Source organism: Toxorhynchites rutilus, chromosome 1 (genome assembly GCF_029784135.1).
Source record: "Toxorhynchites rutilus septentrionalis strain SRP chromosome 1, ASM2978413v1, whole genome shotgun sequence".
Classification (NCBI taxonomy): Eukaryota; Metazoa; Arthropoda; class Insecta; order Diptera; family Culicidae; genus Toxorhynchites; species Toxorhynchites rutilus.
The window spans coordinates 122,121,211-122,135,439 of NC_073744.1; the positions used below are offsets into that span (position 1 = coordinate 122,121,211).

General features: G+C 39.4%; 1 protein-coding gene across 5 annotated transcripts in view; it reads right to left on the reverse strand.

Annotated features, from left to right (window-relative positions):
* Positions 1-14,229, reverse strand: part of LOC129762280 (monocarboxylate transporter 12-like) — a 660,562-nt gene that overhangs the window by 363,216 nt on the left and 283,117 nt on the right. The window contains exon 1 of one of the 5 annotated variants that reach the window (XM_055760411.1): positions 1,314-1,879. The exons of 3 other annotated variants lie outside the window; for them this stretch is intronic. The gene's annotated coding sequence lies outside the window, so the exon portion shown is untranslated. Of the gene's footprint in view, positions 1-1,057; positions 1,880-14,229 lie in introns of those variants that run through there. One more of the 5 variants, XM_055760412.1, reaches the window with a different exon arrangement.

Below are 14,229 nucleotides of genomic sequence, written 5' to 3' on the forward strand. Positions count from 1 at the left end.
TATAACACACTATTTCGGTACGACTCATATTTTTTGAGATATAAATTATCAAAGATTTCTCTTACTCAAATCGATACGCCCTTTTCAAAAGTTACGCTTGAGTCAAAAAATGAACCATGATGATGTATTTGGAAAAGTTGTTGGAAATTATAAGCAAATTCATAAACTTTCATGAACATGACGGTATAACACGACAAACATATTTAAAGGGCCTATTTACTATTGAAAAGACAATAAATTACAAATATTTCGAGAATGGCTACATTTAGAAGGAGATTGGTAATAACCTTTTTTGTTTTAAATCACATCAGGATTCATAATTTGTGGCTAAAAATGATTGTTAACATACAAAAATTCGAAAATTCCTAAAAATTCGATGTTCCACAAAGTTCGTCAAGAATAGTTTTACCATCTTGGACCCATTTTCTAAATTTTCTGCATGACTATTTTGTATGAAAAAAAAAATTTAAAAAAAAATTAAAAAATATGTATTTTGGATATTGCAAATTGAATTTTTATTTTGTAAATAAAAAAAAGAGTACTAATTTTTTTCTCAGTGTACATTTTTTTCATATTCAACCATCAATAGTCTATAACTCTTTTTAAGACACTATTTCGGTACGACTCATAGTTTTTGAGATATAAATTATCAAAGATTTCTCTTACTAAAACCGATAAGCCCTTTTCAAAAGTTACGCTTGAGTAAAAAAAAATTCGCAATTGCTGTGAAAAACTCCTATTTCCTCCAACCCAAACGGAAACACTTTCATTGGAATCAAAAATACAAGTTTTTAAAATCTGCATTTTTAGGACGTTTTCATTTGGAATTGCTGTATAAATAAAAAAGGAAGGCCAAATGTGTTGCTAATCGCAAAATCTGAAGAAGGGAAGATCCTTTTTGAGCCGTCTTCATTTTGTTGTATTTGTTGTATTCTGCCCATAGACCAATGTTATGATGAGAAAAAGTTTAGAAATTTGTTCTAAAGAATTCAATTTGGGCGGTACGAAGTTTGCCGGGTCAGCTAGTGTTGAATAAAAAATAGTTTTACTGTGTTACCTTATAAACTTTTGCAGCTGACTGTTATATAAATTATTGTATCTTTTCCTTCTTTTGTAATATTCATTAGAACCATTCAATCTAGCTTCGAGTTTCACAAAACACATTGATGGTGAAATTTTAAATGTGTTTTTTCTTTCTCAAACAGGTCAGCCGTGTAGTCAGCTAACACATCAAAACAGTTTCAACCGTTCTCATTTTTCCATAAACCTCATTAGATATCTATCCATTTAATATGCATCTGAATAACAATTACCCTATAGAAAAATATTGCTTCACGATCGCATTTTTTCGAATCTGGCTTGCTCTAAGAAGTTATGATATAAACTTGAACAAACACAACGTCTCAAAGCACTTCTCAATCATATTTAAGCACGTACATATGTTTCACGAACGGAGCTAATCTTGAGTTGCAAATAAAATCGTTTTCACATTGCACCATTGATTCTGTCGAATATTCCTGTTCATAGATAATCAACACAAGATAAATCTTCGGTAAAATTTTATTTTGTTACAGACATCACACACATCTACCGCACTTCCGATGGATTCAATTCCACTCAACACTAATCTCACAATCGCCACTATTCGGTTATTGATTCACAATTCCATCAAATGTAAATTCCACTCAATTGAACCAGCACTCCCCTGCCCCTTTGATAAACATTATTCTCGCCAACGCCACCCGCACTGATGAACATTTCGCGTAACACGCATTCGAGCGCTTCCGAATCAGATCATCGGTGATGCGAATTACTTCCTCACATCTCTCCTCACGCGGGCCGCAAACGTCAACCGAAAGAGAAAGAGACCGAGCGTGATGCACACTCTAACGCGGATGATAATCAACTAAAATTTGCGAATCAGCTGCCAACCGGCCAACCGAAACCACGCGCGACTTTACGTTCGTTCCCATGCTTCCATGAGTCAGTCTCCGCAACGTGCTCTGGCAAAGACAGCAGCAGCAGCATCCATTCCATGTGGCGCGCTCATAACATTCCGGGAGCGGTTCGTCTCCGCTGAGTGGTCGGCGCTCATAGCGCTGCTTATGTTTACAAAACTGAGAGTCCGCCAATTTCATTCATCATTTCGGGTCGTCTTCGTTGTTGTTGTTGTGGTCTTATGCCGGAAACGAACCAGACCAAAGGGAAATGGTTTGTTTACATTTCGTTCCCATTTGAATGAGAAATTAAAGAGGCACTCACTGGATGAATACCCTGTTGCGCACTCACGTGCTTTATTTTGGTTCATTTCATGGAGAACTCTTTTGAATATTATAGCGGCGGCAACACGCGGAGTCAAGTGGACATTCAGTTCCATTTCACACGATCATATCAGAGTGTCTTTGGCCCAAATGTTTCTGCTAGGTGTTATGGTAAAGTGAACGACTGATGATAAGATCACGATTATTTGTAACGCGTGGAACGGCCGCATATATTATCTAAAAATATCATTAAATGATACATTAGTTAGTCATATGAATTCTGTCATAAATTGACACCGAATTTTGTTTTTTTCAACATTTTTTTTGACTGTATCTTTAGAACCAAGATCAGAGTAGTTAATAATTAGTCTTAATGTGTTATGCGTTCGATCAAATTTTCCGAACTCTGAGCCCATGAAAGTAATCTAGAAGCCTTCAATAGTCATATTTTTGGATGTTTTTTTTTTCGATCTATTTGGTAGTAACTTTCCTATTCCAATTATCGTAAATTCAGTGTTAGCAGACAGGCATAATTATTCAGTTGTGCACCATTACGGCACAGAGCAACGTGTTAATGCGGGTTTCCGTCCCAGAAATTACATGCTAATGGTGTTTTGTGTTTTTGACGTAGGATTACGTCTTACGGGAACATATTGGGGTACAAATTGAAAATCAAAAATCGAGCGCACCGTAAAAATTGTCCAATTTCAAATTCTTATTGCTCAGTCAATTCTCGATGGATTGATGAGATTTTGGCGTCAATCAATTCCGGCACTCCATACCAATTTTTTACATTGAATAAAATAATATATATCATGAAACTAACTCTCGAATAATTGAAAAATCTCAACCCCTATCCTAACGGAAATACCCACTTCTGACACATGCGGCGGGTTCCTAACAGAGACAACCATGCTGCCTGGGGGAAATCGGCATTGCAAACACATGAAAGTAGGGGGAACTTTTGTTCCTACCGAAATGTGTTCCCTAACAGAGATATAAAAACCAAGCTGCCTGGGGGGAAATCGACATTGTAAACACATGAAAGTAGGGGGAGGTTTTTTCCCACCGACATGTATTCCGTAACAGAGATTTCAAATCCCAGGGGGAAATCAGCATGTAAATACCCTCGTGGTCGATAGTTTAACTAACGACGCGCACAAATGGATAGTGCTCATGTAACTAGCGTGGGCATTGCTGATTGCATACATGCTGTCGAATAAGTTGGGAGCGTTGAATAAGTGTTTTTTCGTTCCAATAAGAATCTTTCGATGGGTTGATTGAAGAGTGATGTTTCAATGAACTGAATAGAACTTATGCTTGATAGAATATAAATAAAATTTAAATTTGGAACTTTTATGTTGGTTGCGTTTAAAATTTAATATGAATGACCGATCATGTATTGTAAAACTTTTAGCACAACTATAAGTGTAAAATTGTATATGGTAGCTATTGTGTTAAAATGACTTGAAATATCAAACGATTTTTTTCCTCCCAAGGAAAGTTCATGCGACGAGCAAAATTGAAAAAATGAAGGATTATTCGAAAAAGTGATTTCACATATGCTCTACATATCGTATTGGGTGCTGTTCGCCCAATTGAAATTCGCATTGAGGCATGTAGCATCGTGTTCCGTGGGGTTTAAAGCGAAAAGGAGATGGGTTGAATAAACACTCAGAAAATAAAAAAAATATGAATGGAATTACCTTTTCCATTTCAAATATATTTTCTCTATACTAAAGTAATACTTTTTTACTGGTGAGAAAACTTGTGTTCGATAATGATAATTATCTTATATTACTTTGATGAGCTTTTTTTCTTTATTTCATCCATACATAACACAGGACCACAGAGGGCGGCTTTGGTACGTGATACGCATCATCTAATGACTAATCACCATCCTTCCATCATTATCACTCGGCTACGGACACTGGTGAAGTGAGCAAACAATACTTAACAACCAGACTAAACGGACCTAAATCATTCTCGAAGAGTTTAACAATGTAATTCTTCAATCATATCCAAAATCAGCATGCAGCAGATAGACTAACGGAATCCTACGTCAACTATGCGGTCGTGTCTTGGACACAACCCTCCTGTGACTTTTTTTTATTCTTTAGTATCAGGTGTGCGCATAAAAATTCGATTTTTTTCATTAGGTGACCCAGTAGTAATTTCTAGTCAGAAAGGTCGCATTGAAAACGTCACAATGATTGAAGCGCATCGAATGATTGTTGATACCTATGTTGAAACCATTTTTACGTTTCACAAATTATTTTGACGCTCCGAAGTGGACGATTCCGTATCGAATGCGATGAATATCATGGAATGGTCAAAGCTTCAGAAAATTCATAATTAGAAACACTTCTTCATAAGGATTTAAATCAGACTTAGCTCTACCGGCCTCATATTTTATATCGTTTGCGAGCTTTTGAAATTATCCAAAAGTGTAGTGAAAGTTACGACAATAACGCAGTGTGGCCCTTGAAGGAAAACGTCCTAAATATAAGCAAATACACCATAAGGTGATTTTACTGCACAGCAACGCTTGTGCACATGTTGTTCAAGGCTTTAGTACATACGTGGGAACGCTTCATTTGAGCTTCCTACTCCACCCGTCATATTTTCCAGATATCGTCCTATCCCATTAACATTTGTTTCGATCGCACTACAAAGCTTACGAAGAGACAAATGGGTAGATTCAAGGATAGCCTCAAAAGGCCTGCAGTTCTTTAGATGAGGAAATCGTATCCTGCCAGATAAAATGTCGTAAAGTTAGGCAAGCGACGGGCTTTTAATTCTAATATAGAGGAAAACTCAAACTCAAAACAAATTCGATACGTTATTTCTGCTGCCGTGTGATTTTTCTAATCTGATAAATGTAGCTTGCGAAATGCTTAACCTAATGCAATCAATAACTTGAAATTTTCAATTTTGAGACTTGGTCCCCTGACTTAACACCGACCATGTACGTCATGGAATGCTTGGAGAACTTCTACTGCTTTTCCTCAATAAACATGACTAACTCGTTATGTTTTGGCCGGTTCAGGCATCTTACCGTTAAGGAAAGAAGGCGTTGTAAGGATATGCCAAGAATAACGAGAGGAAAGTGGCGTTCTGCTAAGAACAAAGTCGACGAGGCCGTTATACAAAACTTAATGATGGGTGTTGAGCAACAGACCCGGTTGTTTGAACTAGGCAAAGCGTAAGATCAAATTAATGTTTTTTCTTTGTAATTTCATAGATTATTTTTGAATAAAAAATAAGCGCATTTTTCTTCGACAAAATTTTGTTCGTTTCACCTTTCATTTGGAGTTGTGGCATAGCATCTGCCCCAAATTTAAAATCTCTATACAAAATACACTCTGACCCTTACGTTAATTCCGTTTCTAAATAACATACAATAATTTACTCATTTTACACAAATGCAAACATTTCCGTTTATACCAAATTAAAAACACACCAATCCTAAAACATCACCACACAGGCACAACAAACGAACATTTCCGCCTGTGATGCAATAAATAAATATTTCAACCTTCATACCCCCAAAAACCGCTAACATCCTTTTTCCCCAAATTACAAATCAGCCCAAGCTTAGTATTAATTTATGCAGTGCTAGCCATACTAAAAACAAGTTAGACTATTTCGTAAGTTATCTGGTAAGCTAGAATACAGTCAAATTTCCACCTCAGATCGAGAAACATCATTTGGATCTGAAAGCCCATACTTGGCGACGGTGACAGGACTTTGCTGCAATTATAGCCTCCACACGCTTCCGGAACGCACGACAGATCCTAATAATAAGGCTGTACTTATCAATGAGTCCATGTCTGAAGTGGCGTTTAGAACAGGCTTTAACCTTCACGACGCGCTATTTGAGTAATCCAGCGGATGGGAATGGGGGCTGGATGGAGATCACATATCCTTCGCCCAGAACGGAAGATGTTCCTGCAACCACTATTTTCATGCGGTTCGAGGTGTGACACGGAGCCTCATCTTGTTGGAATCCAACACTTTTTTATGCGCTTCGAGCCGTACTGCTCTTTGATCCACGGAAGAACACACTAACTTAAAATCCCGATGTACACCTTCGTGTTTACATTGTCGCCTTCTGGAATAAACATCGGGTTCATTTTTTGCCTTCGGACGCCACATCCAAACACCATCAGATACACGTTTTTATGCTCGTCGGTCACGTCTTTTACCGAGAGAGAACAAATATAGCAATCGGACCTGGAATTTGATACGGGATCGACGGTAAACATGATCTCTTCGGTGAACAGGATTACCGGATTATTTCACTTGAGGAAGTTAACAATTTCCTTACATCGCATGACTCGTATCTCCTGGATGCGGCTGGTAATCATGTGAGTTTTTTTTCCGTGTTCCTTCGCCATTTTTCTCATTGCAAGCACTGTACTCGCCCGAATTTTTCTTTTGGTAGCAACGATAATCCTCGGAATCCGAGCTGACCTGTGGCATCCTTCGCGGATAGTTGTCTTGGTTTTCCTGGTCTAAAATCTTTTTCACGCTCCGCCGGGACACTTCCACGGCGATCGAAATGTCTTTTTGCGACATTTGCGCGTGGGACAAATCATGAATACGCTGCCACTTCGTCATGGCGCAACTGTCAAACTAATGAAATCAGCTTCTTTTACTCGCTGACTATTAGGATATGAATTATAGCTAACGTACAAGCAAAGAGAACCAAATCGTTGTATGCACAGGTGAAACGGGAACCTCATTTGTATCGCGTGCGTGATGATGTTATCACGCTTACGGTATATCAGAGAATTTTCGATTCAATTGGTATCATCAAAATTCGTTGGCAGCAAAAATTAAATTATCATTCCTCGCTAACAACTTGATGGAGCTGGATGTGCTATTCATCACTCCTCAAGCATTGTTCTCGAAGTTTTTTTTTCTCTTCTCCCCAACGAGTTGGTTTTTTTTTCTCGTGTGTTCTGTGGTGAATTAGTGCCCAAAGTGCCCAAAGCAGCCAGAACCGAGGAAGCAGCGCCTCTGCAGTGGTCTGGATCGGCGTCTGTAGTGGATCAATAACCATAACGGCATCGTCAACACGTGGTTGACGCTCAGTTGAGTACAACAATAACTTCTGCTATTGTGTTGTCTCCGTAGCGCGTGACTTTTGTGTCTCCCTTAATAGGGTAACAGAGCGCATATCGGAACAACAAATTTATGTGATTATTTTTATTTTATTTAAGTTTTTTTTTATTTTTTTTTTACAAGTGAGATAAAACAATTGTAAAGCTAATAATCGTTCGTTCTAAGAATGGAGGAGGGTGGGGGTCTAGACATGGACATTTCAGAGTCGCAAGGACGTTGAACTTCCCAATCGGGATTTATAAAGTTGACTGACCTTGTGGATCAAATCTTCACGTGTTTTAATGTTTCCGATTCCATGAGAACCATTGTCATCTCAATGCTTCCAGTACTAAAGACAATTTTGCAGCAATTGATGCAAACATGGCCCCTCCTTGCAATGATCATCTCTCTTGATGTCTAATTCAAATAGAGAGGTCGGATATATCACTGGTTTACAGTGGAATTGTCGTAGTCTTATCCCTAAATTGGATACATTCAAATTTTTAATTCATAACTTCAATTGTGATGTTTTTGCTCTGTCCGAAACTTGGCTTTCTTCGCGAGATGATCTCTCTTTCCACGATTTTAATATTATACGCTTGGACCGTGATGACAGATACGGGGGGGTGCTATTGGGTATCAATAAGTGCCACTCATTTTTTCGAATTGACCTTCCACCTATAGGAGGGATCGAAGCTGTTGCTTGTCATGCAAACATCAGAGGCAAAGACCTCTGTATTGTCAGCTTGTATTGGCCTCCGAGGGCTGCGGTTAGCCGCAAACAACTTGATGACATGTGCTCACTCCTTCCTGAGCCACGATTGATCTTGGGAGACTTCAACTCTCACGGAACTGCCTGGGGGGAACAGTACGACGACAATCGTTCATTGTTGATATATGACCTTTGTAACAGCTTCAATATGACCGTTTTGAACACTGGGGAAACGAACACGTGTTCCTAAACCTCCTGCTAACCCAAGTGCTCTTGACCTCTCGCTTTGCTCGAATTCACTATCGTTAGATTGCAAGTGGAATGTAATCCAGGATCCCAACGGTAGTGACCACTTGCCAATCAAAATTTCCATCACCATTGGGTCGAATTCTTCTGAATCTATAAACATGGCATATGACCTCACAAGACACATTGACTGGAAAAAATATGCGGACGCGATTACTCTAGCCATCAATTCCAGAGATGGTTTACCTCCATTGGAGGAGTATAACTTCCTTTCTCGTTTGATCTATGACAGCGCGGTTCGCGCTCAAACGAAACCCATCCCAGGCTCCACCATTCACCGAAGGCCTCCCAATCCATGGTGGGATAGCCAATGTTCAAAGCTTTATGTAGAAAAATCGAATGCATTTAAAGCTTTTCGGAAACGAGGAACCATTGACAATTTTCAAATGTATTTAGCCCTTGAGAATCAGTTCAAAAATTTGATCAAAGGTAAAAAACGTGCTTATTGGCGAAATTTCGTGGGAGGTTTGTCACGAGAAACGTCAATGAAAAAATTATGGAAAGTGGCTCGAAACATGAGAAATCGCTCTTCATCGAATGAAAGCGAGGAACAGTCATCGATGGATTTTTAGTTTTGCGCGAAAGGTTTGTCCCGATTTCGCTCCCGTGCAAAGAATTGTTCGAGATATACCACAAGATAGGTGCGATCTTGATTCCGAGTTTTCGATGGTAGAATTCTCTCTTGCTCTCCTTTCAAGTAACAATTCGGCTCCAGGATCGGATAGAATTAAGTTCAACTTGTTGAAAAACCTCCCCGATGTGGCCAAACAATGCTAGGGCCATTGGGCTAGGGATCGAATTCTCCACGGAGAAAACAGAGATAGTGGTTTTTTCTAGGAAGCATAAGCCAGCAAAACCAAAGCTTCAACTTTTGGGTAAACCGATCACTCATGCTATGTCATCCAAGTATCTTGGGGTCTGGTTCGACTCCAAATGTACTTGGGGGGCCCATATTAGGTATCTGAGTAAAAAATGTCAACAAAGAATAAACTTTCTCCGTCCAATTACCGGCACCTGGTGGGGAGCCCATCCCGAAGATCTTATAATGTTGTATCGAACAACTATTCTCTCAGTGATGGAGTATGGCAGTTTCTGTTTTCAATCAGCTGCCAAAACACACCTCATTAAACTCGAGCGAATTCAGTATCTTTGTCTCCGTATTGCGTTGGGATGTATGCCCTCAACGCATACCATGAGTCTCGAGGTTTTGGCAGGCGTACTCCCACTTAAAGATCGCTTCAAATTATTATCTCTTCGGTTCTTCATCCGGTGTAAGGTTATGAACCCATTACTGATCGGAAATTTTGAGCAGCTGATCGAGCTAAATTTTCACCCCGGATTCATGAGTTCATATCATGAATTCATCTCCATGCAGATTGATCCTTCTTCGTATATTCCCAACCGTGTTTGTTTTCCTGACTACATCAATTCCTCTGTGCATTTTGATCATTTTGAACCCATCCCAGGCTCCACCATTCACCGAAGGCCTCCCAATCCATGGTGGGATAGCCAATGTTCAAAGCTTTATGTAGAAAAATCGAATGCATTTAAAGCTTTTCGGAAACGAGGAACCATTGACAATTTTCAAATGTATTTAGCCCTTGAGAATCAGTTCAAAAATTTGATCAAAGGTAAAAAACGTGCTTATTGGCGAAATTTCGTGGGAGGTTTGTCACGAGAAACGTCAATGAAAAAATTATGGAAAGTGGCTCGAAACATGAGAAATCGCTCTTCATCGAATGAAAGCGAGGAACAGTCATCGATGGATTTTTAGTTTTGCGCGAAAGGTTTGTCCCGATTTCGCTCCCGTGCAAAGAATTGTTCGAGATATACCACAAGATAGGTGCGATCTTGATTCCGAGTTTTCGATGGTAGAATTCTCTCTTGCTCTCCTTTCAAGTAACAATTCGGCTCCAGGATCGGATAGAATTAAGTTCAACTTGTTGAAAAACCTCCCCGATGTGGCCAAACATCGCTTGTTGAATTTATTCAATAAGTTTCTGGAGCATAATGTTGTTCCGGATGATTGGAGACAAGTACGAGTTATAGCTATTCAAAGCCCGGAAAACCCGCGTCCGACTTCAATTCGTACCGCCCAATAGCAATGCTGTCTTGTATACGGAAATTGTTGGAGAAAATGATCTTGTTTCGCCTTGTTCGATGGGTTGAAACGAATGGTCTACTCTCAGATACACAATATGGGTTCCGCAGGGGCAAGGGGACGAATGATTGTCTTGCGTTGCTTTCTTCAGAAATTCAAATGGCTTACACCAGAAAAAAACAAATGGCTTCAGTATTCTTGGACATAAAGGGGGCCTTTGATTCAGTTTCAATAGAGGTCCTGTCAGACAAATTACACTCTCGGGGTCTGCCGCCTCTATTGAATAATATGTTATATAACTTGCTTTGTGAGAAACATTTGAATTTTTCTCATGGGGATTCGACAGTAAGTCGGGTCTCCTACATGGGACACCCCCAGGGCTCATGTTTAAGCCCCCTTTTGTACAACTTCTATGTAAGCGACATCGACAATTGCCTTACACAAAATTGCAGCCTAAGACAACTTGCAGATGATGGAGTGGTGTCTGTCGTAGGATCAAACGAATCCGACCTGCAATGACCCTTACAAGATACTTTGAACAATTTTTCAACCTGGGCCATTGGGCTAGGGATCGAATTCTCCACGGAGAAAACAGAGATAGTGGTTTTTTCTAGGAAGCATAAGCCAGCAAAACCAAAGCTTCAACTTTTGGGTAAACCGATCACTCATGCTATGTCATTCAAGTATCTTGGGGTCTGGTTCGACTCCAAATGTACTTGGGGGGCCCATATTAGGTATCTGAGTAAAAAATGTCAACAAAGAATAAACTTTCTCCGTCCAATTACCGGCACCTGGTGGGGAGCCCATCCCGAAGATCTTATAATGTTGTATCGAACAACTATTCTCTCAGTGATGGAGTATGGCAGTTTCTGTTTTCAATCAGCTGCCAAAACACACCTCATTAAACTCGAGCGAATTCAGTATCTTTGTCTCCGTATTGCGTTGGGATGTATGCCCTCAACGCATACCATGAGTCTCGAGGTTTTGGCAGGCGTACTCCCACTTAAAGATCGCTTCAAATTATTATCTCTTCGGTTCTTAATCCGGTGTAAGGTTATGAACCCACTACTGATCGGAAATTTTGAGCAGCTGATCGAGCTAAATTTTCACCCCGGATTCATGAGTTCATATCATGAATTCATCTCCATGCAGATTGATCCTTCTTCGTATATTCCCAACCGTGTTTGTTTTCCTGACTACATCAATTCCTCTGTGCATTTTGATCTGTCCATGAAGCAGGATATCCATGGATATTCAGATTATCAACGATCGAGGATCGCTCCAACGATCTTCGATTCAAAGTATGGGGGTATCAATTGTGATAATATGTACTTTACTGATGGGTCCTCTATGAATGAGTCCACAGGATTTGGAGTGTTCAACGAAATTTTTAGCGCCTCCCACAGTCTTCAGAATCCTTGCTCAGTGTATATTGCTGAATTGGCAGCGACATACTGGGCGCTGGACAGCGTCGCCTCACGACCTGTTGAACACTATTACATTGTAACGGATAGTCTTAGCTCTGTCGAAGCTATCCGTTCAGTGAGGCCGGAAAAGCACTCGCCGTACTTCCTTGAGAGAATACGAGAAATTTTGAGTGCTTTATCCAGACGCTTATGTCATTACCTTTGTCTGGGTCCCTTCTCATTGCTCAATTCCGGGTAATGAGAGGGCTGACTCATTATCAAAGGTAGGTGCGATTGAAGGCGACATTTACCAGCGTCAAATCGCCTTCAATGAATTTTTTTCTTTAGTCCGTAAAAATACCATCGCTAAGTGGCAACGCAAATGGAACGAAGATGAATTGGGCCGGTGGTTTCACTCGATTATCCCTAAGGTTAGCCTCAAACCATGGTTCAAAAGTCTGGACTTGAGTCGGGACTTTATTCGGACCTTCTCCCGACTCATGTCCAATCACTGTTCGTTAGATGCGCTTCTCTTTCGTTTCAATCTTGCCAGCAACAATCTCTGCGTCTGTGGTCAAGGTTATCATGACATCGAGCATGTTGTTTGGTCGTGCGAGGTGTATCTTGTCGCCAGATCGAATTTAGAAAACTCCCTTCGGGCCCGAGGAAGACAGCCCAATGTGCCGGTGAGAGATGTGTTGGCTCGGTTAGACCTTGATTACATGACCCAAATAAATGTTTTCCTTAAAGCTATCGATCTTCGTGTGTGATTGTACCTATGTCCTTATACCCTCCTTTTCATCCATTGCGAGCGATTGGCCCCCTTGGTATAAACAGCAAAATAAGTTGAAATGTAAATATACAATAGATATACGAATAGATTTAAGAATCGAGTGTGATCATCAACATTGTAACAATTCCCTTATATCCCATCCCTTTCCTGAAAGAATATGTCACCCTCTAAACTCGAGTAAACCGCGAGTAATCGGTTTTCCACCTTACTAACCATAGTGTTAGGAAAATTATTCATGTATAGTTTTAAAACATATATTTAAGAATTCGGCTCCTTTAAACTAATGTAACTGAGCCTGTAGAAATAAACGATTTATATAAAAAAAATAACTTAAACGTAATTAACGTTTAAGTTATTTCATTTAAAACAGGTCACGTTTTCATCATTTATGATTTGGCATGCTTACTGAAAGACGTAGTTTTGCGTCAAAAAATATGACCATGGGCACCTTATTCTTCCAATGAATGTATAGTAACTCATCAGAAACTCCGTATCTAAGCATCATCCAGAGCTGACATCCAGTGATAAGTCAAGTGACTATGTCTATGTCCAGTCTATGCAGAATGACTTTGCTGATAATACATTCGCCTCAAAAGAAGAGTGTGAAAATTGACTGGCCCTGTTTTGCGCCATTAGAGGCGATGCATAATAGTAATGATCTCCAAAATGAAAACAAATTAGATCAAATTCTCACTATACCAAACAAAGTCTTGGGGTTTACGAAAAAATAATGGATTTATTTTCCTTCAACTTAATTCTAAGTTGGGGAAAAAGTTATCCATTATTTTCTCGTTGGCTGACTTTAGTGATCAATATCTCGCGTTGTATCGATCATACAGTACAATAAATTCAGGCTCGTTGTAAAGTTGACATTTCACACTAAAAAAAATCTTTCTCTGTTTTTTGTTTACTCCATTCAGTTGTGAGTTACAGGGTGTTAACAACGTCAACAGAGAAAAATCGGTACATGTTACACTTTTTATTTTATAAAAGCGAAAATGCAAGCTAGGCCGCAGAAATTGTGAATGGCGTTTATGGTGCCGATACTGCAACAGTAAAATAAGTGCTATTTAATTCATTTTTGATTTTTAAAAATTTTTTTTTTGATGTAGAACTACGTCTTTCATTTAGGGTGCCAAATCAGAAAACAGGTCACGTTTTTATGAAATATAGTTAACGTTAATAACTATTTTCGTTGCAAACGAATTTTGACGATTTACATACCAAAAGAATCGGAAATTCCCTAAGATTTGTTTTTATGCTATATATTACAATCCCTTGGGGTGTAAACGGTTTAAATTGATGAAAACTAGAAGCATTTCCATTTTCCCATACATTTGTCATTTGTGAGCTCCCCACCCATGCCGTCCAGAGCTGCAAGTTGTCATTGTCACTGCATATATTTGGGCTACTATGACGACCATTGCAACCTTACCACCAAACGACGTGCAACAAAATATAAACCGATAAAACAAATCCCTCACTCTTCAATGCTAACTAGTTTGTTAGAGTGTGTTGACGAACAAAGCATGTTTCAAGTC